The sequence below is a fragment of the Coptis chinensis genome, chromosome 2 (genome assembly GCF_015680905.1).
Source record: "Coptis chinensis isolate HL-2020 chromosome 2, ASM1568090v1, whole genome shotgun sequence".
NCBI lineage: Eukaryota > Viridiplantae > Streptophyta > Magnoliopsida > Ranunculales > Ranunculaceae > Coptis > Coptis chinensis.
In genome coordinates this window covers 16,090,717-16,113,399 of record NC_141457.1, presented here as the reverse complement: position 1 = coordinate 16,113,399, position 22,683 = coordinate 16,090,717, and the positions used below count along the sequence as shown (strand labels likewise).

The 22,683-nt window shown below is 45.7% G+C and overlaps 1 pseudogene; it reads left to right on the top strand.

Annotated features, from left to right (window-relative positions):
- LOC147515109 (cation/H(+) antiporter 15-like) overlaps positions 1–22,683 on the top strand; it is a 40,580-nt pseudogene extending 17,897 nt beyond the window's left edge.

Sequence of the window (22,683 nt, the reverse complement as noted above, 5' to 3'; positions counted from 1 at the left end):
GTCTACATAGACCAGCCAGAGGGGTTTGAGGTCAAAGGCAAGGAGCACCTAGTATGCAAGCTGATAAAGAGCTTTTATGGATTGAAGCAAGCACCGAGACAATGGTACATAAAGTTTGATTCCTTTATTGTGAAGCAAGGATACAAAAAGTCTGCTTCCGATCATTGTGTGTTTCTTCAGAGATTTCCAGATGGGTATTTCATAGTGTTCTTGTTACATGTGGATGATATGTTGATAGTTGGCTCAAACATCAACAAGATATCTAAGCTGAAGAAAGACTTGAGTAAGTCCTTGGAGATGAAGAATTTGGGTCAAGCAAAGTAGATACTTGGGATGCGGATCACTCATGACAGAAAGAGTGGAAAGTTGTGGCTTTCTCAAGAAAGCTACATTGAGAAGGTGTTGAAGAGATTCAACATGGATCAAGCGAAGCCAGTCAGTTGTTCGCTTAGTGGCCAGTTCTACATGACCAAAGAGATGTGTCCAAAGGGTGAGCATGAGCAGAGTCAGATGGAAAAGATTCCTTATGCATCCGTAGTGGGCAGCTTGATGTATGTCATGGTGTGTACAAGACTGGATATTGCTTTCACCGTTGGTGTTGTAAGCCGATTTCTGTCAAATCCGAGGAAAAAGTTGTAACGCCCGTATTTGTAATTTGTATTTATTTATTTATTCATTTATTTATTTGTTTTATTTAAAATTTGTTGGATTGGACTTGGGATATGTGGGCCTGATTTCTGGGCCCGAATCTGTATTGGGCTTAGATTTCAAACCCAGGTATATATATTCATATTTTTCCAATGAATAGGGTTTTTGGATAAAAATAAAATAAAATGAAGGCAGAGATAAAAAAAAAACTCACTTGCTAGAGAGTTGGAGCGCAACGATTTGGACTATGAGGGATTCGTGGAGCTTTTAATTAAGGTGAGTAGTTATTTTGCTATTTCACCGAACCTATAGTTTTACGTGTATCAGTGTATACAGACATATTTCTCTATCTAAGGTTCTGTCTATTTTTACTGCTCATTCTCCTATTATTATTCGGCGTCCTGTTGTATTGTTTAACTCTGTTGAATCTCTGAAATCAATATTGAATTGTCGAAGCTTGATTGGGCCCATTAATGGCGGCGCGAGCCCAAACAAACATTTGTCGTGTACATTGTTTAAAACTGTTATACTGTGTTGTTGTGTGGGTTGATTTCAGATTTGGTGGTAGTGGGGGTTGATCGGGTTATGGGGTTGTTGAAATGTATGATTGTTAGTAGATAAAAAAAATATCAATTTTTTGTTTGAACTGTTGATGTTGGTTGTTGATGTTGTTGAGTAATCAAATGAGTAAACAAAATGAGAAATCCATTGAAACAAATCGGTGGGTAAATTGTTGGGTTGGCGATGGGGTAGTGTATTGTGTGTGAGGTTGTTAATGGCGGTCGAGATCTAGACTGGGGAGAGATCTCGACAGTTGTTGAAAGGGTGTGGTGGGTTAATTAAAGTTGTTTGGTTTTTTATGAGGAGTGAAACCGCTGGGTTGAGAGGGGAGGATGAGTGGTGGCTAGTGGTGGCTGGTGGTGGAGGAGAGCTGCTCACCAGGTGAGGAAGATGACCTATTGGTTTCGCTTGGGCTTGGGCCTTAGGTTGTTTTGTTTGGGCCAGACCAGTTTGGTTTAGTTCTATGGGCCAGTTTCTTTTGTTTTGTTTGGGCCAACTTTTCTTTTGTTTGGTTGGGCCGAAATAAGTTAGTTGTTTGGGCCTTTTTCAGTTTAGTCTTTTGGGCAAATTTCATTTATTCTTTGGGCCGAACCCATTTGTGTTTTGGGCCAGTTTAAGTTTCATTTTTTTTTTTTTAGTTGGCTTGGGCCGAAACCAATTAGTTTTCTTTGGGCCAGTTTCAAGTTTGTTTTGGGGCTGGTCTATATAAATTAAAATAGATCCAATGGGGTCTTTAAATATTTGGACTTTTGGGTTTTGGTTTTGGGCTTTGATTGTGGACTTTTGACTATTGAATTGTGCTATGTTTTATGTTGTAAATTGTATAGACAAGTCCAACGATAGAATATTGCGAAAGCTTGTATAAATTGGTTTGTCATTATCTAAGAAAGATTTGATGTTGATATTGTGTAATTTTTGACACGTGACGAGATAGAAATTTTAGAAAACATAATCTTCCTAAAACGCTATAAAAATGTTATGCGGTATGTTTGGAGAAATTGTGACGTTATGTGGTATGTTGACATTGTTGTTTTGTTAAACGATATCATATGTTAGGATATCTATTAAATGCAATATCTTTGAGAAATTGATATAAACGCTCCATTATTGTATATGTGAGATGCTACTATGAGGTAGTATAGTATTTGTGGATATTTTCCACGGGATTGTGGCTTAGTGCAATAATATATTGGCACGTGAAAGAATGAAAGTTGTTATGAGATGTATTGAGATATTTCTAAATATGGTGGCTTAGTGCAATAATTTATTTGGCACGTGATAGAGTGAGATGGCTATGAGATATAAATGTATGACACCTGAATAAATTACGTAACGAAAATCCTAGAACCTAGCGACCACAACTCATGTGATTTGGCCCTTGTGATGGGCGTATGTGTTATGATTGGCCCTTCTGGCGTTTCAGTGAATCTGAATGGCCCTTCTGGCGTAGCCGAATAGTGGCTTGATTATTCCGTTTGCAAAATTAGAACGAGACGCGCGATATTTTATGCCGAATAGTGGCAATACCCGCGTAATGACGTTCATGTGGGGGTTACCTAGTATGCGATATCCCGCTTAGGGTAACTACACACGTAGTGGTTCATTACCTAAGGGGAGGCATGTGGATGTACATGTTCAGCGTTGGGAAGCGATTGTGGTAGCCAGGGAAACTAGGTAAGACATAGAGACGACGTGATTCTAGAGACACTTGAAGAAACTCTAAACAATAATTATGATGATATATCGAAGCGTACATTAAATCAATAATAAATGATTTATTGTGGTTGTGAAATTGGTCTTTGAGATGGTTCTTGTTGGTTCAAATGAGATGTTTGGAATTAGGTATATGATATGCTTGTTCTATTGTAATTTATTTTGTATTCGCAATGGTTTGGCAGAAGGGTGGGTTGGATTGATTTTTATGTAGGTGTGACCCACTCTGTGATTAGGCTTACACCAGTGTAAGTATGGAGTAAGTTTTAGTTTCGTTTTGTTATTATTAGATACAGTTGACTTAGTACGATTTGAAACTAAGGCGCCTCAGTGGAGGAACTAAATGCTTTACTATTGTTGAATTGGAAGCTAAGACGCCTCAGTGGAGAAACTACCTGCCTTAATTATTGTAATTAAGAATGTCATAATAGTCGTTGGAAGTTAAGGCACCTCGGTAGAGGAACTAACTGCCTTATTGATTGTGTATATATATGTATTAGTATGATTCGTATTTTAAGGCTACTCATACCAGCATTATTTGTAATGCTGACCCGATTTGCATGTTTGCTTATCGAGTGTGTTCATTAAATGAACATAGTTGATAAGTCTTGACAGGATTAGTGTTGAAGAAAGATGGTTGCTGCTTGTGGTTTGCATTAGCGTCTCATTACAGGATATGTTTTTTTTTCCCTTGAGGTGAAATAGATTTTCAGTTGAGACAATGTTTTTGTATTTTTTAGTTGTAATTATAATTAAAGAGAGTTGAAAGGAGATTTGTAATTTAATCATATTTGTGAGTTTTTGGTAATGAAGAGGACTTTTATTTATTTCAAAAAAATTATTGGTTTGTAATTATCCACGTATTTAAACTGATTATGGGTTTTTGGGAGTTGAGAATGCATCACACCTCGAAAACCGAAGATTCGGGAACAAATATTGTTTTTCTGATTTTGTCAAAATTCGGGGTGTGACAAGAGCATTGGGAAGGTGTTAAGTGGATATTGAGATATCTCAAGGGCACTTCCAAATTGTGTTTGTGTTTTGGTGGAAGTAAGCCCTTACTTGAAGGTTACACTAATGCAGACATGGCAGGTGATGTTGACTCGATGAAGTCCACCTCTGGTTATCTGGTTACTTTTGCAGGGAGAGCAGTTTCTTGGCAATCTAAGTTGCAAAAGTTTGTTGCCCTCTCCACTACAGAAGCCGAGTATATTGCAGCCACTGAGTGTTGCAAAGAGATGCTATGGAAGAAGAGGTTCTTCGACGAACTAGGGCTAAAGCAGAAATAGTTTGTAGATCAATGTGACAGTCAAAGCGCCATCCATTTGAGCAAGAATCCGAGTTTTCATTCTAGATCCAAGCACATACACGTGCGTTATCATTGGATTAGAAAAGTACTCGAAGACAAGCATTTGTGTATCGAGAAGATCCATACCGACAAGAACGGGTTAGATATGATGACCAAAGTCTTACTGAAAGGTAAGTTTGATGTTAGTTATGTTATTGTCGGAATGGCAGCACACTCCTCCTGTTGATTTGGAAATTGCATGGAGGTAGCCCCCCTCACTGTTCGGGAGGGGGAGATTGTTGGTGTTATCCCTTACATGAGGAGAAAAGGTGTTATGCTTGCATGCATAAGCCTGGGCACGACCCACGCTTATGCCAGCTGGTCGACCTCCAGGCACTTCAGCGCGACCCGTGCTCGACTTGAACTTGCCCGAGGTGCGCCCCGCGCCCATGCCTATTTTTTGGAGGATTCTATTTTTGTGGACCGTAAGTTTGCAATAAGAGTTGGGGTTTTTGGCAAAACCTAACACACGAGAGACAGCACAAAAGTCAGAGAGAAATCCAATCTTGAAAGGAATCAAGATTGAGAGATAACCTTTATAGAGATACAACCCTGTAAAGAAAGAGGAGTGATCTAGTAAGGTCAGGGACTACAAGGAGTGATTATAATCTTCCTTCCCACTTTATAAAAGGACTAGCCTCTTGTAGAAGTAGGCATCATTGGCCGAACCACGGTATATCTTTGTGTTGTGGTTTGCTTTTACTGCTTTACAATATTATCTGTTGTTAATAGTTGTTTAGCAAGTTGGGCATGTTAGCTAGGTTGTAGTTGATATTGAGATTGTTGTCTGGAGTTGAATTGTGTTCAAATACAAGTTATCTATGTAGTGGGGAATCGATTGGTATTGGTATAAACCCCAACATGGCTTTGCCGTTCCTTATAGGTATCATCACTGGCTTCATTCTCAAAAATGCAGCGGCCATAACGGAATACTCCTTTCTCCTCTTCTTGGGTATCGTTGTTTCTGTTATAGCCTTCCCTGTGCTTGCACGCATCCTTGCTGACCTCAAGCTACTAAACACCAACCTTGGGAGAATATCCATGTCTGCTGCAATCATCAATGACTTGTGTGCATGGGTACTCCTGGCTCTAGCGATAGCTTTGTTTGAAACCAAAGCCAACCCCTCGTCTGCTACTTATATGATCCTCTCTTCCAGTGCTTTTGTCTGTTTTTGCATCTTTGTGCTCCATCCTGGTATCAATGGATGGTAAGCAACACACCAGAGGGAGAGAATTTCAATGACTTCTACATTTGTCTCATCCTCACTGGCGTCATGATATGTGCCTTCATCACTGATGCCATCGGCACACATTCTGTCTTTGGTGCTTTTGTCTTTGGTCTTATTATACCCAACGGACCACTTGGAACTACTCTTATAGAGAAGCTCGAGGACTTTGTAATTACACTGCTTCTCCCTCTGTTCTTTGCCATAAGTGGACTCAGAACTGATCTTTGAGCTATCAAGAACGCCAAAACCTGTATCATTCTATTGCTAATTATCTTTCTAGCTTATGTTGGCAAAATAGGTGGCACTCTCCTTGTTGCCCTCTATTATGAGATGCCATTGCGTGAAGGGGTCGCTCTGGGAATGTTGATGAACACCAAAGGCCTAGTCGAGGTGATCATACTTAATGTGGGGAGGGACCAGAAGGTATCTCTCTTACTCTCTCTCCCAAGGAAAATTCTTTAAACATTCCAATTATCTAACTACTTGAGAATACTAAAAGATCATGAAAAGAAGACAATGTGTTTAATTAACCTTTCTTGCTTATGACGATGTGTGACTGGATTTTAGGGAAGAAGACAATAAAAAATTGAATCTCCTATAACCATTTCTTAGTTTTACTCATTGTTTTAAAAGGCGTTTGAGGTGTACACCTCGAGGCGCCTAAAATGCCCTAAAGGCATTGAGTAAGGCGTTTATGCAATGGAAGCATACGCTTCAGTGTGAGGCGTTCTTGAAGCATACGCCTTAGTAGTGAGGTGTACGCCTCCATCCCAAAAGAAAAATAGACCATCATTTTTTTTTATTGGAATTTTTATTTTTAGTCTGAGTAGACATCAACTTTAAATACTATAAATTAATAGTATTGATGTTCCAAACGTCCAAACTAACCCATCCTTAACATTTTGTAAATACTTTAACTTGTAAACCATCTTTAATCAATCTGTAGTGGCAGTATGTATCAACTGAATAGGAGTAGTGAGTTGGGCGAGCAACAGAAGCCGAGGTCCGGGATCCACCGGATCAGCCGACAAAGATGGGGTCGTGATACGAAACCCTACACATGGAGCTAATAGGACCCTTGAGATGGAGGGGCAGTGGAGGCCATGATGGATGGAAAGAAAGGTATAAAGGGGAATAGTGGGTGAGAGAGAAAAGTGGAGGCGGATTCATTAACCTAAAGGGTGAGAGGGACCTAAGAGAAGAGAGAGAAAAAAAGTTGAGGGAGAGAATAGTGGGTAAGGGGTAGAGAATTGCCTTTTAAGTGAATAGGTTGTAACATTTGGCGCCGTCTGTGGGGAATAGAAGAAATGGCACCAAAGAAGGCGGCGGGTAGGCCACGTAAGATAAAGGTCCCAGAACAGATGCGGGAAGCGGAGGTAGAAGAAGGAGAAGGATGAGAGGAGGGAAGAGCAGAAGAGGAGACGCGGCTTATGCAGGAAGAGATTGAAAGGTTGAGGGAGGAAAACGAGGAGCTAAGAAGAGAGAAGGAGAGGGTGGAGGAGGGGACCGAGGAAGAAACAGGGAAGAAACAGAGAATGAAAAGGTGGAGGACGGCGAAGGGAACAAGGACCAACCTTGGTGGATAATCCGGTGACCGGGTTAACGGTGAACAAGTGCAACAAATGATCAACAAAGTGACCGAAAGTGGCGAATCTTCATCGACAAGGGTCCAAACAGCGCCGCCGATAAGTGGTGGTGGGGGCTGAATTTGAACCGAACCCACTTCAGAGATGCGATATGGGCTTCGGATGTACCAAAACGCTTCAACCGGCCGAGATTCTAGAGATATGATGGAACGGGGACCCGGCGGATCACATCCACCATTTCAGATAAAGCAGATGCCTCTTTGGCAAGAGGCGAGGTATGATGGTCTGCAGTGCATGATGTTCCCGCCGATCTTAAGGGTGGAGCTTCCGACCGGTACTACCGGTTGCCTTGAAGAGCATAACCAATTTCAAGAGTTAAAGCAGCGTTCGTTGACCACTTTATACATCGAAAAGGAGGGTTGTGGATATCGCGCCCTATTCAACGCGTCGACAGAGGTCCGCTGAATCGGTCGAGAATACCGTATGTCGTTTCAAAGGCGAGACCCTAAAGGTAGAGAATCCGGATGAGAGGACGCGCGGTAATAGCATTCGAAAAGGGCTGCGCGACTGAACGGCAGTTCACCATCCGCGGGCAAAAGAACGAGATAGCGACATCGCACGAAGTTATATCCGAGGGTAGAGAAGTATATAAGATATGAAGACATGCAGAAGGAGTCAAGAAAGGAGCCAAGACGATCGGGCGGTAGAGAAAGGGGGTGAACGCAGAAAGGCCGAGGGAAACAGCCGAGGCGGGGAGAGATACCGCGGACAGTCCTCGAGGCCAGAAAGAGGAAGGGAGATAGCGCAGAGAGAGCAAAGGGAGCGGAAGCCATACCGCGAGGTGGAGCACGTCCCGTTGGTGAAACCATTGAGTGAGATACTACCGTTGATTAAGAATGTGCAGGGGTATGAAGGGCCGCGAACCATTCCGGCGGAAATGCCAAACAAGCCCTACTGTGAATATCACCAAGTGCGCAATCACGAAACCAATGATTGTTATGCCCTGAAATGGTTAGTCCAGAGGTTAGTAGAGAAGGGGATGCTGAGGGAATTCGTGGGGGAAAACCCAAACCGGGAGCCCGGGCCTGCCGCGGGACGGATATTGGGGACCATAAATGTTATCTTCAGCGGGGAAGCGCTGAGTCACAATGCCCACCGAGATAAGGTTAGAAGGGCGGCGAGTATCCAGCAGGTCAACGAGACCCATAGCGGACAGAGATACAGAGCAGATTCAATGAGCGGGGAGGAGAAAATCACGTTCTCCAAGGCAGACCTCCGAGGCGTGGATACGCCACACGAGGATGCGTTGGTCATTACAGTGGCGATGGGCAATTATGTGGTCAAAAGGGTCCTGATAGACGGCGGTAGCGCCGTGGATCTGCTATTCAAAGGAGCTCTTGAGGAGATGGGGATCAACCCGGGGCAACTTAGGCCTCCGCGGACAAATTTATATGGATTCAATGGGAGTGTGACAGAGCCTATGGGAGAACTTCTGCTGCCGGTAACAACGGGGCCCATGACAGTATTCTCAAGGTTCATGGTGGTCGACTCCAATTCTCAATACAACGCAATCTTGGGAAGGAGATGGATACATGAGATGAGGGCTGTGCCGTCGACTTACTATCAAGTTATCCGATTCCCCACCCCAACGGGAATATATGAGGTCCGTGGAGATCAGGTGGCATCCAAGAATAGTCATCAGAATACAATCAAGAGGATGGCCCGCGGACCAGAAGAGGAGTCGACGGGCTCTAGAAAGAGGCCAAAGATAGCAATTATGATCTGGGGGGCAGGAGGAGGGAGGGGAGGTCGAGGAGGATCCCAAGACTTTAGATGAGATAGAGATAGTAAACTTGGGAGAGGGCGAGGAGGAAAAGTTCACATCGATAGGGTCGAGTCTTACAGGAGAATGGAAGGATAAGTTGGTTCAATGCTTGAGGAGGAACGGAGACGTCTTTGCGTGGGGAATAGAGGATGTCACTGGGTTAGATCCGGAGTTTGCGTGTCATCGCTTGCACATGAGGGAGGATGCGAAGCCAGTGAGACAGAAGATGAGAAGCATGAGGCCCAAATATGCAGAAGGAATCCGAGAAGAGGTGGCGAGGCTAAAGGGTGCGGGGATAATAAGGGAGGTGGAGTTCACAGACTGGTTGTCTAATGTGGTCGCAGTGCCGAAGAAAAATGGAAAGGTACGGATGTGTGTGGACTTCACGGACGTAAATTCAGAATGTCCGAAGGATAGTTATCCAATGCCGCGAGTGGATGAGTTGGTAGACAGGACGGCGGGGTTTAGTTTCTTCTCGTTTATGGATGCATCCATGGGGTACAACCAGGTGGCAATGTATGGGCCTGATCAGGAAAAAACGGCCTTCGTAGTGGAGGGGGGCACATACTGCTATACCAGAATGCCATTTGGATTAAAAAATGCGGGGGCCACCTTCCAGCGCTTGGGGGAGAAGATGTTTGAGGGCAAGATCCGAAAGGGCATTGAGGTATACATTGATGATATGGTGGAGAAGAGTATGTCCGAACAGGAGCACTTGGAAGGGTTGGAGGAGACATTTCAGATACTACGAACGCACAATTTGAAACTCAACCCCGAGAAGTGTACGTTTGGAGTCACCACAGGGAAATTTCTGGGGTATATTGTGACACAGCGAGGTATAGAGGCCAACCCAGAGCAGATAAGAGCGTTGGTGGAGATGCCATCACCCAAGACAGTGAAGGAGGTGCAGCGGTTGGCTGGAAGGGTCGCGGCTCTCAACAGGTTCATATCAAAATCATCCGACAAATGTAGGCCGCTGTACAGATTGTTGAGAAACACCACAGATTTCAGATGGACGGCGGAGTGTGAGCAGGCATTTCAGGATCTTAAAAGGTATTTAGAAGATATGCCGCTGTTGTTGTCGCGCCCGAAGAGGAGAAAAATTGTATTTATACGGGGGTCTCGATTATGCAATCAATTTCGGTCCCTCGTTCGAGTAGTGGATAAGATAGAAAGGCCGGTGTACTTCGAGTAAAGGCGTTGTTGGATGCGTAAATCAGATCTGATCGGGTGGAGAAGTACGCCGCCTTTGATATTTTCAGCTCGAAGGTTGAAGCCCTACTTTGAAGCCCACGCAGTGATCATGGTCACGAACTTGCCGCTGAAGCAGGCTTTGAGAGCAGAGAAGTCGGGGAGAATGCTGAAATGGGCCGTGATGCTAAGTTCGTATGACATCCAATATCAGGTGAGAACAGCGGAGAAGGCTCAGGCGGTGGCGGAGTTCTTGGCAGAGTTTCCCGCAGAGGATCCGACATGGGGGGAGGAGATGGTTTTGGAATCAAAGAGGGAAGAGGAGCCGGATAGCTTTAACCCATGGGACTAACTAAAGCGGTTGGAGAAGTGTTGTTTATGGCGGATGGGTCCGCGACGGATGCGGGCAGCGGGATTGGGGTAGTATTGGTCACACCGGACAACAACAGGCTAGAGCTGACAATGAAATTGGGTTTCGCGGCATCCAACAACGAAGCGGAGTATGAGGCGGTAATCGCCGGCATGAGAATGGTCGAGGGCCTGGGGGTGAAGGAACTCATTGTATACTCCGACTCTAATTTGGTAGTATGCCAGTTAATGGAGGGTTCATGGCCGAGGTGCGGGATGATGGCGAGATATTTGGGAGTTTTGCGGTTTGGGCGCCGAGGTTCACAAGAATCCGCTTTGCACATTTAAATCGAGGGGAGAATCGCCACGCAGACGCCTCTGGCGTGCGTGAGCGGCGGCCATGCCGGGATCCGAGGAAAGGACCCTCCAAGTGAAGAAGTTGGACAGGCCGAGTGTCGAGGAGGCATGGGGAGTGATGAACACCGCGGAGTGTGACGAGGGATGGGTAATGCCAATCAAACGGTTTTTGACAGGGGGTGAGGGGATTTGCCCCAGAGAAAGACGAAAGCTGGAACAGACATCACGTAGATACGTACTGGTGGGAGGGGAATTATATCGGAGGAACTTCAATGGACCTTTGTTAAGATGCTTGGGGTCGGAGCGGGCTCAAGAGGTGCTCAGTGAGTTGCACGAAGGGAACTGTGGGAGCCACTCGGCAGGCAGGACAATGGTACACAGGTTGCTAACACAAGGCTACTTCTGGCCTCACATGAAAAGAGACGCCGTGGAATTCGCCAAAAAATGTGAGAAATGCCAGAGGTTTTCTCAGTTAATATTGGCCCCAGCAGAGCCGCTGCACAGCGTGTCTAGCCCGTGGCCGTTCACAATGTGGGCCCTTGACATAGTGGGACCGCTGCCCATGGCTCGTGGTAAAAGGAGATTCTTGTTGGCCGCGACGGATTATTTTACGAAGTGGATCGAAGCGGTGCCATTGCAGCAGGTAAAAGAGGTGCAAGTGATCAAGTTCTTGTGGGAAAACATCATATGCCGTTTCGGGGTGCCCAACACTATCATTGCGGATAATGGAACCCAGTTCACAGGATCAAGGGTTAAGAATTTTCTGCAAACATATCATATCAAACAGGGGTTCTCGGCCCCCTACAACCCCGAGGTGAACGGGCAAGCGGAGTCCTCTAACAAAACCATACTCAACAATCTTAAGAGAAAATTGGAAGGCAAGAAGGGGGCCTGGGCCGACGAATTAAATCGGGTGCTTTGGGCGTATCGGACAACCCCGCGGACCTCGACCAAGGAGACCCCTTTTGCGTTGGCGTATGGAGTAGAGGCCGTGATACCAACGGAAATGGTGGCAGCAACCACTAGGACCGCGGCTGTAAATGATGGATCAAACTGGGGCATCCTGGCCAGAGACATGAATCTAGCGGAAGAGAGGAGAGACACTGCTCGCGTCAAACTGGAAGAGTATCAGCGCCGCTTGCAAAGGCAATACAACAAGAAATTGAGAGTGAGGAAATTTGTGGTGGGAGACAAGGTGCTTAGGCGAGTGACACCCAGCACCAAGAAGGCCAGCGAAGGAAAATTGGGTCCGACCTGGGAAGGGCCATATGTGGTGATCGAGGTGGGGGAACATGCACTTACAGGTTACAAACTGTGGAGGGCACAGATGTGGATAGGCCGTGGAATGTAAGGTTGCTGAAAAAATTTCACGAGTAGATGTAATGGGGAAAAGGGGGAATGGTTTGAGCTATCTGTACATATATAAAACTGTAGCACTTTTGAGTTAAACATTGTTACTTGAGTTTTATTTGCCCCTTAGAGTGAAGGGAAGGGAGGGGGTGAGCCCTCCAAGGACGAGAGGTCCAAACTTTAGTGAGGCACAATTAGGTGCCTCGCGGAGATGAGTTCCCCGCAGTTCCGGGGTGAGAGGAGTTGCCCCGGACCTATATGGGATAAAGGCGAACGGAAGCAAAGAGGCTTCCACGCCGCCGCAGCAGAGTGCCTGCCAGAGTTAGAGAAAGTGGCGGAGGCCTGGTCTGGGCGTGGGGCAAGCAAATCAAACATTCCCTACCAATGGGGTCGAATACACTAATAGGGTCTTGCTATTGTTCACACATGAGTAAGAGTAGCAGAAGAAACACCCCAGACAATCAAACATAACATAATATAAACATCCCAACAAGAGGGGGTGGAAAGACAGAAAAAATTGTAGCAAAAGTAGTGTTACAAAATAGAGTCAAGGGAAGCCTAGCGGGGCAAAAACAAGCTAATTTTCATCTGCGGTGCTTTCACCGCGGACCACGGACGGCGGCCTCGGCTATGATTACATCCGCCGCCTCATTTATCGCCTCAGAGACCAGCGCAGCGGCATCTTGCATGGCAGGAGGGGAGTCCGGGATGGGCACGGAGACCTCGGGTAGTGGAGCCGCGGCAGGGGCTTCTGGAAGGAGACGACCCTCTTTGGTGAGCCGGTCAAATTCCTCCTTGACCTTCTTGGCCACCCTCTTTTCGGCCTGGGCCCGAAAACTATCCCGGAGCTCGTCCATATCAGCTTCATGTTGATTCAGAAGAGCCGACACCTCCTCTTGATGCTTCTGGGAGAGGGCATCCAGAGCAGCGGCATGCGTCGCTTGAAGGGTCTCGCGCTGATTACTCAAGCGGTCATTAACCTTGTCCATGTAAGCAAGGTGGGCGGTTTCTGCAACTTTCAGCTCATCCTGGGCCCTCGGTGTGTCCATTTCATGGCGGACTTATCCTTTTCCGGTAGGCGACCTCCTTGTGTCAGGTTCATCGATCCGCCGGGCACCAAATAGGCCGCGGATCATAAAGGAGATGTCCAAACTCATCTGTGGAAGAGAATAGAAGTTAGAATACTCAAAGAAAGGGAAGGGAGACACTAGAATGAAAAGAGAGGGTTACCTTCTCCCAGCCAGTGTAGAATGAGGTCCGATGAGACTCGAAGTTGCCACCCTCAGCATATGCCATGTCTTTGGGGAGATGAGACCCGAAGAATAGGGAGGAAGCCACCGCTGGATTTTCCAAGGCAGAGTCATTGATGGTTAGGTGGCGAAGTTTGAAAGTGGGGCAGAAGGGGGGAACGCTGCACCGCCCCTTCTCATCCGGACGCCGCCTCTTTTCCGGACCGCATCGAGGAAGAAGCGGTAGGCGGAGGGGCATTGGTAGCGGGGGGACCCTCTTCAGGAGCCGAGGGCCGTGAACGTTTGGAGGTGGTGGAAGGAGAGGAGGGAGCCGCAGCTAGGGGGGGCAGTAATGGGGACGACATCGTCATCCGAGTCGCTGTCAAAGAGCTTGCGTTTGTGGGCACCCATATCTGAGTCTTGAGAGGCGGTGGAAGGAGAATGAGAGGATGAGTATTGGTCCTCCCAGGTGGTCAAGGATCGATAAGGAGTAGGGGCGGCGGCGGGAGAAGGGTTCTTATGAGCAGACTTGGGGCGGAGTGGGGGTTTGGTGGTACGGCGTTTTCCCTTGGTGGGGGGATTGTTACGTGGTTTTCTTTCTTTGGGAGGAGGGGGACGGAAAAAGGGGGCGCAGTATTTCCCTATGGATCACAATTCGGGATCGGCCAATAGCGGGGTGGCGGTGGCAGGGTCAATCCCAAGTATCACGGCCTGAGCAGGTCCCAGGTCGCGGAGCTTTTGAAATGTGGTAGAGGAAATGTTGTCGTAAGGTCGCGACTTTGAGTCGGGGCGCCAACCTGAAAAAGAGAGCCGACAAGTCAGTTGAGAAAACAAAAGATATGCATCTAGGGGGCGAAGATAAAGAGAGAGACTCACCACTAAGAAGAAAAGCCAAGTGTTTAAGGTTCAGTTCAGAGGGAAGATCAGCGGAGAGGAAGTTTCCTGAGATATAAAGAGGGTAGTGGTGCCACAGTTTGTCAGAGGAAGTGATACGAAGAATAAAGTGACGCTTCCTAGGACGGACACAGAAGGAGTGATAGCCGACACCGACCTCCTTGGTGCTCTTTTTGATGAAGAAGTGAGCGGTCATGTCGCGAACCGTTATCTTGGGTACTTCGGAACGGTTGTAGTGGTTCACGGCATACATGATCCTCCAGAAGTTGCCGATGCCTTGGCAAGGGGGGATGTTAAAGTGATTGCACACCTCGACATCGAGGCGGGTGAGGGGCAATCGCAGGCCGGCAACGATTTGTCCTACCGTGGCCACAAGGCACCTCGGCCTGTAGGGAACTAGGTGGGGGAAGTGAGTTAGGTCAGGCACATGCTCTAGGATGACGTCAGCGGGTATTCCATAAGCCGCTTTAACAGCTTCAAGGTTAGGTCTACGGCCGCGCGGCGGAGGCGGCAGGAGGGTAAAAGCTTGTCCAGAGGTTGAAGGGGCCTCGGTCTGGTCGGGGAGAGGGGGGGAAGCACGACTACGGGACTGGGAAGAGGAAGAGGTGGCGGATCTTGCTGTCGACATCGTGGATCGGAGTGGAAGACACACAGTTACAACAAGGCGGAGAAGGAAGGGAAAATGAACAGACTCTAACGCCAAGAACCAAGGAGAAATGCGCAATATAGCAAGTAAAGGGAGCTAGAGAGAAGAGAAAACCAACCTGAGGTAGGAGAAAAGCAGCCGAAGTAAGAATTCCCACGGAGGAAACCGGAGAAACGACGACCACAAGAGCAACCAGTGTTGAAAAATAAGAAGAAAGGTAGAAGGGGAGGTTGAAAGAAACTGAAAGGCAAGAGAAAGGCAAAGTGAGAGAAGAAAAATCGAGTGGGCTTTTTATAAGAGGAGGGGGTAAAAAGGTAATTTGAGGGGAGCTGAAATCGAGGGGACACCAAAAGGATCCAGCCAATGAAGGACGCGTGGATGCACAAGAATCGAGGGGGGTCGCCACTGATCCACATGGGAACTAGTGAATCCAGCCGTGAAAGGAAGATGGAAAGCTACGGGAAAAGATTAATGTAGGGGCTCTCGACTCCCGATCGACATACCATCGCGGACTCGAGAGGGGGCATCTGTAGTGGCAGTATGTATCAACTGAATAGGAGTAGTGAGTTGGGCCGAAGCAGTGTAGCTTCGAGGTCCGTGGATCCACCGATCAGCCGACAAAGATGGGGTCTGTGACGGAACGGAAACCACATGGAGCTAATAGGACCGCGAGATGGAGGGACAGGTGGAGAGCCATGATGGATGGAAAGAAAGGTATAAAGGGGAATAGTGGGTGAGAGAGAAAAGTGGAGGCGGATTCATTAACCTAAAGGGTGAGAGGGACCTAAGAGAAGAGAGAGAAAAAAAGTTGAGGGAGAGAATAGTGGGTAAGGGGTAGAGAATTGCCTCTTAAGTGAATAGGTTGTAACACAATCCATGTATGGGAATCTTGTCTTGCAAAAGGGAGTATAATTGTTAACCCTTAATGATATGAAACTCTAAATAAATCTCAAGTTTATGAATAAATAGTTGTATATAATGATGTATCACAAAGTTTACTTCACTTTATTGATTTTTGTTTGTTCACTTTTAATTTGTACGACTCAGAACTTTATACTTACATAATGGGAAATTTTTAGAATTAAGAAAATGTCATGCTTGAGGTTTACGCCTTACACCTTGAGGATTACGGTGTCGCCATCTTGAGCTGGTCAAACACCTGGTCGGCTCTTTCACGTTTTAAAACATTGGACTTTAACTACACCTCAGTGCTCAGGCTACAATTTCACCCAGAAAAGATGTAACTTGTAAGCCTCTGAATATACCTGAGGCAAGAACCTCAAGGTGATAGACTCATAGGAGGTGCTAATTGATGTGTACCCTCAAAACACTAATGCACGCACGCTCAAGTATGTTTGTGTAAGAACACATAGATATATCCCCTTTTCAATGGATCGAGTGAAGGTTCTTGACGAACAAGAGTTTGCAATCATGGTGATTACTGCAATGGTCATGACAGGCATCACTGTACCCGCCCTAAAAACAATTCATAGGCCTACCAGGCCTTCCACAGGAAAGAAGCACAGGACAATTCAAAGATCAAAGAAGGATAAAGAACTAATAATATTGGTGTGTGTTCATACTCCTCGCAATGTACCAACCATAATCAACTTCCTGGAGGCTTCACATCCCACCAAGAAGTCCCCCATCTGCGTATATACACTCCACTTAGTGGAACTTACTAGTCATGCCTCTGCCATGCTCATAGTCCACAATGCCCACAGATTTGGTCGTCCTGCTTTCAACCATACTCAAGCCCAATCTGAGCACATTATTAACGCCTTCCAGAACTATGCACAACATACATGAAATGTCATTGTTCAACCCATAACTGCCGTCTCCCCCTACTCCACCATGCACGAGGATATCTGCAAGCTTGCCGAGAACAAGACCACAAGCTTAATTGTTGTCCCCATTCACAAGCAGGAAACTACCGTCGGTGGCATGGAAGTTACTAACCCAACACTACGAACCGTCAACCAAAATGTCTTGGCCAATGCACCCTACTCAGTTGGCATTCTCATTGATAGAAGCTTTGGTGGCTCCGGCCTCCCGGGTGGCCTCGAGCCATATCACCCATCATATTGCAATGCTCTATTTCGGAGGCCCAGACGGCCGAGAAGTACTATCATATGCGTGGAGAATGGCAGGGCATTCAGGTGTAAACTTAACAGTTATCCGATTTGTAACAGGAGAAGATGTGGTGGAAGCACTTGTAAATTCCAATGAACCAAAACATTTGACTGTGAACACCAATAATAACATAGAGAAGCAACTAGATGAACAGTTCATAAATAAGTTTAGGTTAAAGAATGTGAGTAAAGAGGTTGTGGTGTACAAACAAATTGTAGTAAATCATGTAGAGGAAACAGTGTCAGCAATTCGAACCATGGACAATATCCACAATCTATACATTGTTGGCAGAGGGCAGGGCACAATATCTCTGCTCACTAAAGGCCTCACTGACTGGAGTGAGTGTGCAGAGTTGGGAGCAATAGGAGACCTATTGTCATCTTAATGTAATACTAAGTGTGTTAGCTCATAAACAATCAAAAGAATCGCTCTTTAACCAAGAAACGATGAAATAACTTTATAAAACCAATGAATAGTCTTATCACAACCCTCCTAAGCCTTTAAATAGGCATCCTAACCCTAAACTAAATAAGCGGTGACTTTCCAAAACCAATCCTACCAAAATAAGCAAAATAATAACTTTATTCGTGTAAAACCCACGATAAGGCCCAGAGCACGATCCGCGCTTATAGCAAGACAAAATTGAGTGCAACCCACGCTATCTCTACTGTAACATTCACTCTCCTTGAGCGCGACCCACGCTTGGATCAAGGCAAAACTGAGCGCGCCCCGCGCTCGTACTCCTCAGAGCCAATATTCATACGTTGACGACCCTATCATATTCATCAAGGTATTCTTCCGCAAGCATCTGTACTACATCATTCCCCCCTGGTTGGAAAGAATTCGTCTTCGAATTTAAAGCATCCTCATCATCAGATGAATCACCACAAAATGGAATGAGATGTCGAACATTGAAGACATCCGAAGTCCCGATATGACTAGGCAAACGAAGGCGATAGGCATTCGCATTAATCTTTTCAATCACCTCCACATGACCAATCTTGCGATGTTTCAACTTATTATAGTCACCAACGAAAAAACGGTCTTTAGTAAGGACAGCCCAGACAAAATCACCCACCTCAAAATGAACATCACGACGGTGGCGATCAACAGTATCCTTGTAGTTTGCATTGGACTCTAATAACTTTTGATGGATAGTAGCATGAGTATCCTGAAGGTGCTAAGCAATCTCAGAAGCAGTAGCATGAATAGGCTGTAAACCAGGAATAGGCGCCAGATCAGCCGCAACGCGAGGATTAAACCCATAGAGAACCTGGAAGGGACTATACCCCAAACTCCGATTAACCGAAGGGTTAAAAGCAAACTCGGCTTGGGCAAGATGAGAATCCCACTACTTGATCTTAGTACCCACCAAAGAACGTAACAGATTACCCAAGGACTGGTTAACAACCTCAGTCTGGCCATCCATCTGTGGATGATAGGCAGTACTAAATTTCAACTCAGTGTGCATCATTTTCCATAAACAATGCCAAAAATGACTAAGGAAACGAGTATCCCGATCATAAACAACAGAGGTAGGCAAACCATGTAACCGGTAAACATCGTGAAAGAATAACTAGGCAACACAGACAGCATCGGTAGTTTTCTTGCACGCAATGAAATGCGCCATCTTAGAGAACCGATCTACCACCACAAAAATAGAGTCGTGACCCCATTGAGTACGAGGAAGACCAAGAACAAAATCCATACTGAAATCACACCATGGACGACTCGGAACAGGTAAAGGCATATATAACCCTGCATTAGTAGCATGGCCCTTTGAGACCTGGCAAATATGACAACGAGCAACAAATTTGTGAACTTCTATGCTAAGACCTGGCCAAAAATAAGACTCAGAGACGAGTCGTAGTGTCTTGTCACGCCCAAAGTGGCCCTCATTATGCAATTCAGTGATGAGGCGAAGACGAAGGCTGCAGGCAGGAACACAGAGACGCTTACCCTTAAACAAAAACCCCTCCTATGGAGAAAACTCAGATAACTGGCCCTCCTATATAGCAGTCAGAACGAGTGAAAAATAGGGATCACAAGTGTACATCTCGGGAAAAGAGTCAAACCCAAAAACCGAAGTACGCAAGGACACTAACAACAAAGAACGCCTGCTAAGAGCATCCGCCACACGATTTTGAACCCCAGATTTGTGGCGCAAGACAATGGTAAAATCCTGCAAATAACTAGACCAGCATAGTTGTCGGGCACTAACGTTATCTTGGTTACCAATATGCTTGAGTGCTTCATGGTCAGTATAAAGGAGAAATTCGGAGTGAATCAAATAATGACGCAAATGTTTAAGTGTCTGAACGACGGCATAAAATTCTAACTCATAAGCATTGTAGTTCTGTTTCGCACCTGAGAGTTTCTCACTAAAATAAGCAACAGTGTGAGTATGCTGACTAAGAACAGCCCTAATACCAACCTTAGAAGCATCATTACACACTTCAAAGGGAGATGAAAAATCCGGCAGTTTAAGAATTGGTGGCGAAATAAGCTTAGTCTTGAGAAACTGAAAACTCTCTTCAGCTGCCTGAGACCAAAGAAACTTACTACCACGCAAACAGTCAGTAATAGGAGCTGTGATAGTACTAAAATGAGGAACAAAGTGGCGATAAAAAGAAGCAAACCCATGAAAACTACGGGCTTCAGTTAATGTCGACGGGCTAGGCCAGGAGCGAACCGCCTCGACCTTAGACATATCCACAGAGATACCTTTTGCCGAAACCACATAACCTAGAAACAGAATTGAGTCAGTACATAAAATGCATTTGGCAACAGTAGCAAATAGCTGAGCTTGGCGTTAGACAGACAACACCGCCTGGAGATCCTGGAGATCCTGGAGATAAAACGCAGTATCCTTGCTGTAAATTAAGATGTCATCGAAGTACACCACCACACACTTGCCTATAAATGGCTTCAACACCTGGTTCATGACTCGCATGAAAGTACTAGGTGCATTAGAGAGGCCGAATGGCATGACCAACCACTCATATAGGCCCTCTTTTGTCTTAAAGGCGGTCTTCCACTCATCACCAATTCGAATGCGAATATGATATTAACCAGATTTTAAGTCAAGCTTGGTAAAGACGACAGCACCATGTAACTGATCTAGAAGATCATCTAACCGGGGAATAGGAAATCTGTATTTGGTAGTGATCTTATTAATAGCCCAACTGTCAACACACATATGCCAAGATCCATTCTTATTGGGAACTAATAAAGTAGGAACCGCACGTGGGCTTAAACTTTCCCGAATAAATCCTTTAGTAAGCAAATCGGTAACCTGTCGTTGTAACTCAGCATGTTCTTTCGGACTCATCCGATAATGCGGACGATTTGGGATTTTAGAACCAGGAACCAAATCAATTTGGTGCTAGATATCCCTCATAGGAGGCAAACCAGCCGATAACTCATCCAAAAAAAGGTCTGGGAACTCCTGTAATAATCCCTGCACACATGCTGGCACTACAATCTTCGGCGTGTTAGGTTCACACATTAAAATAAACCCGTGACTAGCACCAAGCATTTCGGTCTCAAAACTGTGCAAAGCCAAACAAGAAGACTTTGGCTCGGCTAAGGCTGTGGGCACAGGCTCCCGAGTAGGTACTAACACAATTTTAACACCCTCAAACTAAAAACTATGAGTATTCTTCCAACCATCATGAGCAACCCGCCGATCAAATTGCTAGGGGCAGCCCAATAACAAATGGCAAGCATCCATAGTAACAACATCACACCAGACCTTATCAACATACTTAGAACCAATATAAAAAGAAACCAAACAACATTTAATCACTGTTACCTCTGTGCCTTTCTTTAACCAAGAGAGAGAATAAGGCGCCGAATGTTTCTCAGTGGCCAAGTTAAGCTTACGAACAGCTTCAGAAGAGATGACATTCTCACAGCTACCTTAATCAATAAACAGCTTACAGACCTTCCCTAGAATGGTACAAGTCGACTGGAAAATATGATTGTGGAGCCAACCATCACCCTCAGTTTCCTTAGGAGTAAAACACAGTCGGCGCACCACCAGAAGTTCACCCCTATCAAAGATGGGAGCCCCCAAAAAACCACCCATGGGATCCTCATCAATATCCTCATTCTCGGCAAACAAAATCTTACCAGGAGTAGGCGGTTTGGAACATCGGTTAGCATAGTGGCCCATCTCACCACAACAAAAACACTTAACTGCATTAGCGCCACGACCTATAGCTTCAGGACCCTGCGGCCTAGTGATAGGAACATTAGGAGTACGGGGAATAAGACCACTACTCCTGCAGTTCTGTTGTTTTTCCATAATTAAGGCACGTTGATGAGCCTCAGAGACCGAAAAAACATCAAACAGGTTCAAGGCATCCTGCAGGTTAGAACGGAAACTCCCAATATAACGGGCCACTAACTGATCATCAGACTCTGTCAAATCTACACAAGACAATAACTGATAAAAATCTTTGGTATAGTCATCCACAGATTTTGCACCTTGACGCAAGTTCTGAAAGCGTTGATATAGTTCACGTGTATAATTGAATGGTAAAAAATCGGCACGGAGATATTTTTTAAGTTTTCCCCAATCAACGATTTTAGATTTACCTCTTCGGTGACGAGTCGTTTTCAACTGTTGCCACCAAGCCATAGCACGACCACGAAAACGAGTTGCCACAAGCGCCACCTGTTTGTCGTCTGGCACTTCTTTGAACTACATAACCTCCTCCACAGCCCCGAGCCAATCAATCAGATCGTCCGGCTATAAGCTACCATGAAACTCAGGCAAATCAATTTTCAAACCCGATTCCCAGCGTCTGTTCTCCTTATGTTGCGGAACACGAGGGAAATTATCATCCTCCTCCAAAACGGCAAAGGGGTTGTTATCCTCTGCCTCCAGATCGTCCTCCACATGTTGTGGTGCACGGTCTTGTGGTTGGTCGGGTTGCCGATTAAGGGCCTCGACCTGGCGGGTTAACGCTGCTACCTGCCTTGAAAGTTCGTCCATGCGGTCACGAGCATACACATCGTCCAGAAAAGCTTCTCTCTGAGGTCTACCACGTCCTCTTTCTGCTTGACGAGGCATATTTAGATCGTAGCAAAATCTGATACCAACTAATGTAATGCTAAGTGTGTTAGCTCACAAACAATCAAAAAAATCGCTCTTTAACCAAGAAACGATGAAATAACTTTATAAAATCAATGAATAGTCTTATCACAACCCTCCTAAGCCTTTAAATAGGCGTCCTAACCCTAAACTAAACAAGCAGTGACTTTCCAAAACCAATCCTACCAAAATAAGCAAAACAATAACTTTATTAGTGTAAAGCCCACGATAAGGCCCAGAGCGCGACCCGCGCTTATGGCAAGACAAAACTGAGCGCGACCCGCGCTTGGATCAAGGCAAAACTGAGCGCGCCCCACGCTCGTACTCCTCAGAGCCAATATTCATACATTGACGACCCTATCATATTCATCAAGGTATTCTTCCGCAAGCATCTATACTGCATCACATCTTCAAAAATTTTAGCAACAGTGTCAGTATTGGTAGTGCAACAGTATCCTGGGGAGGGAATGCACGGAGATAGGGTGGGAACACCTGAAAGGTCTGAAGTTGATAGCAACTGGTAG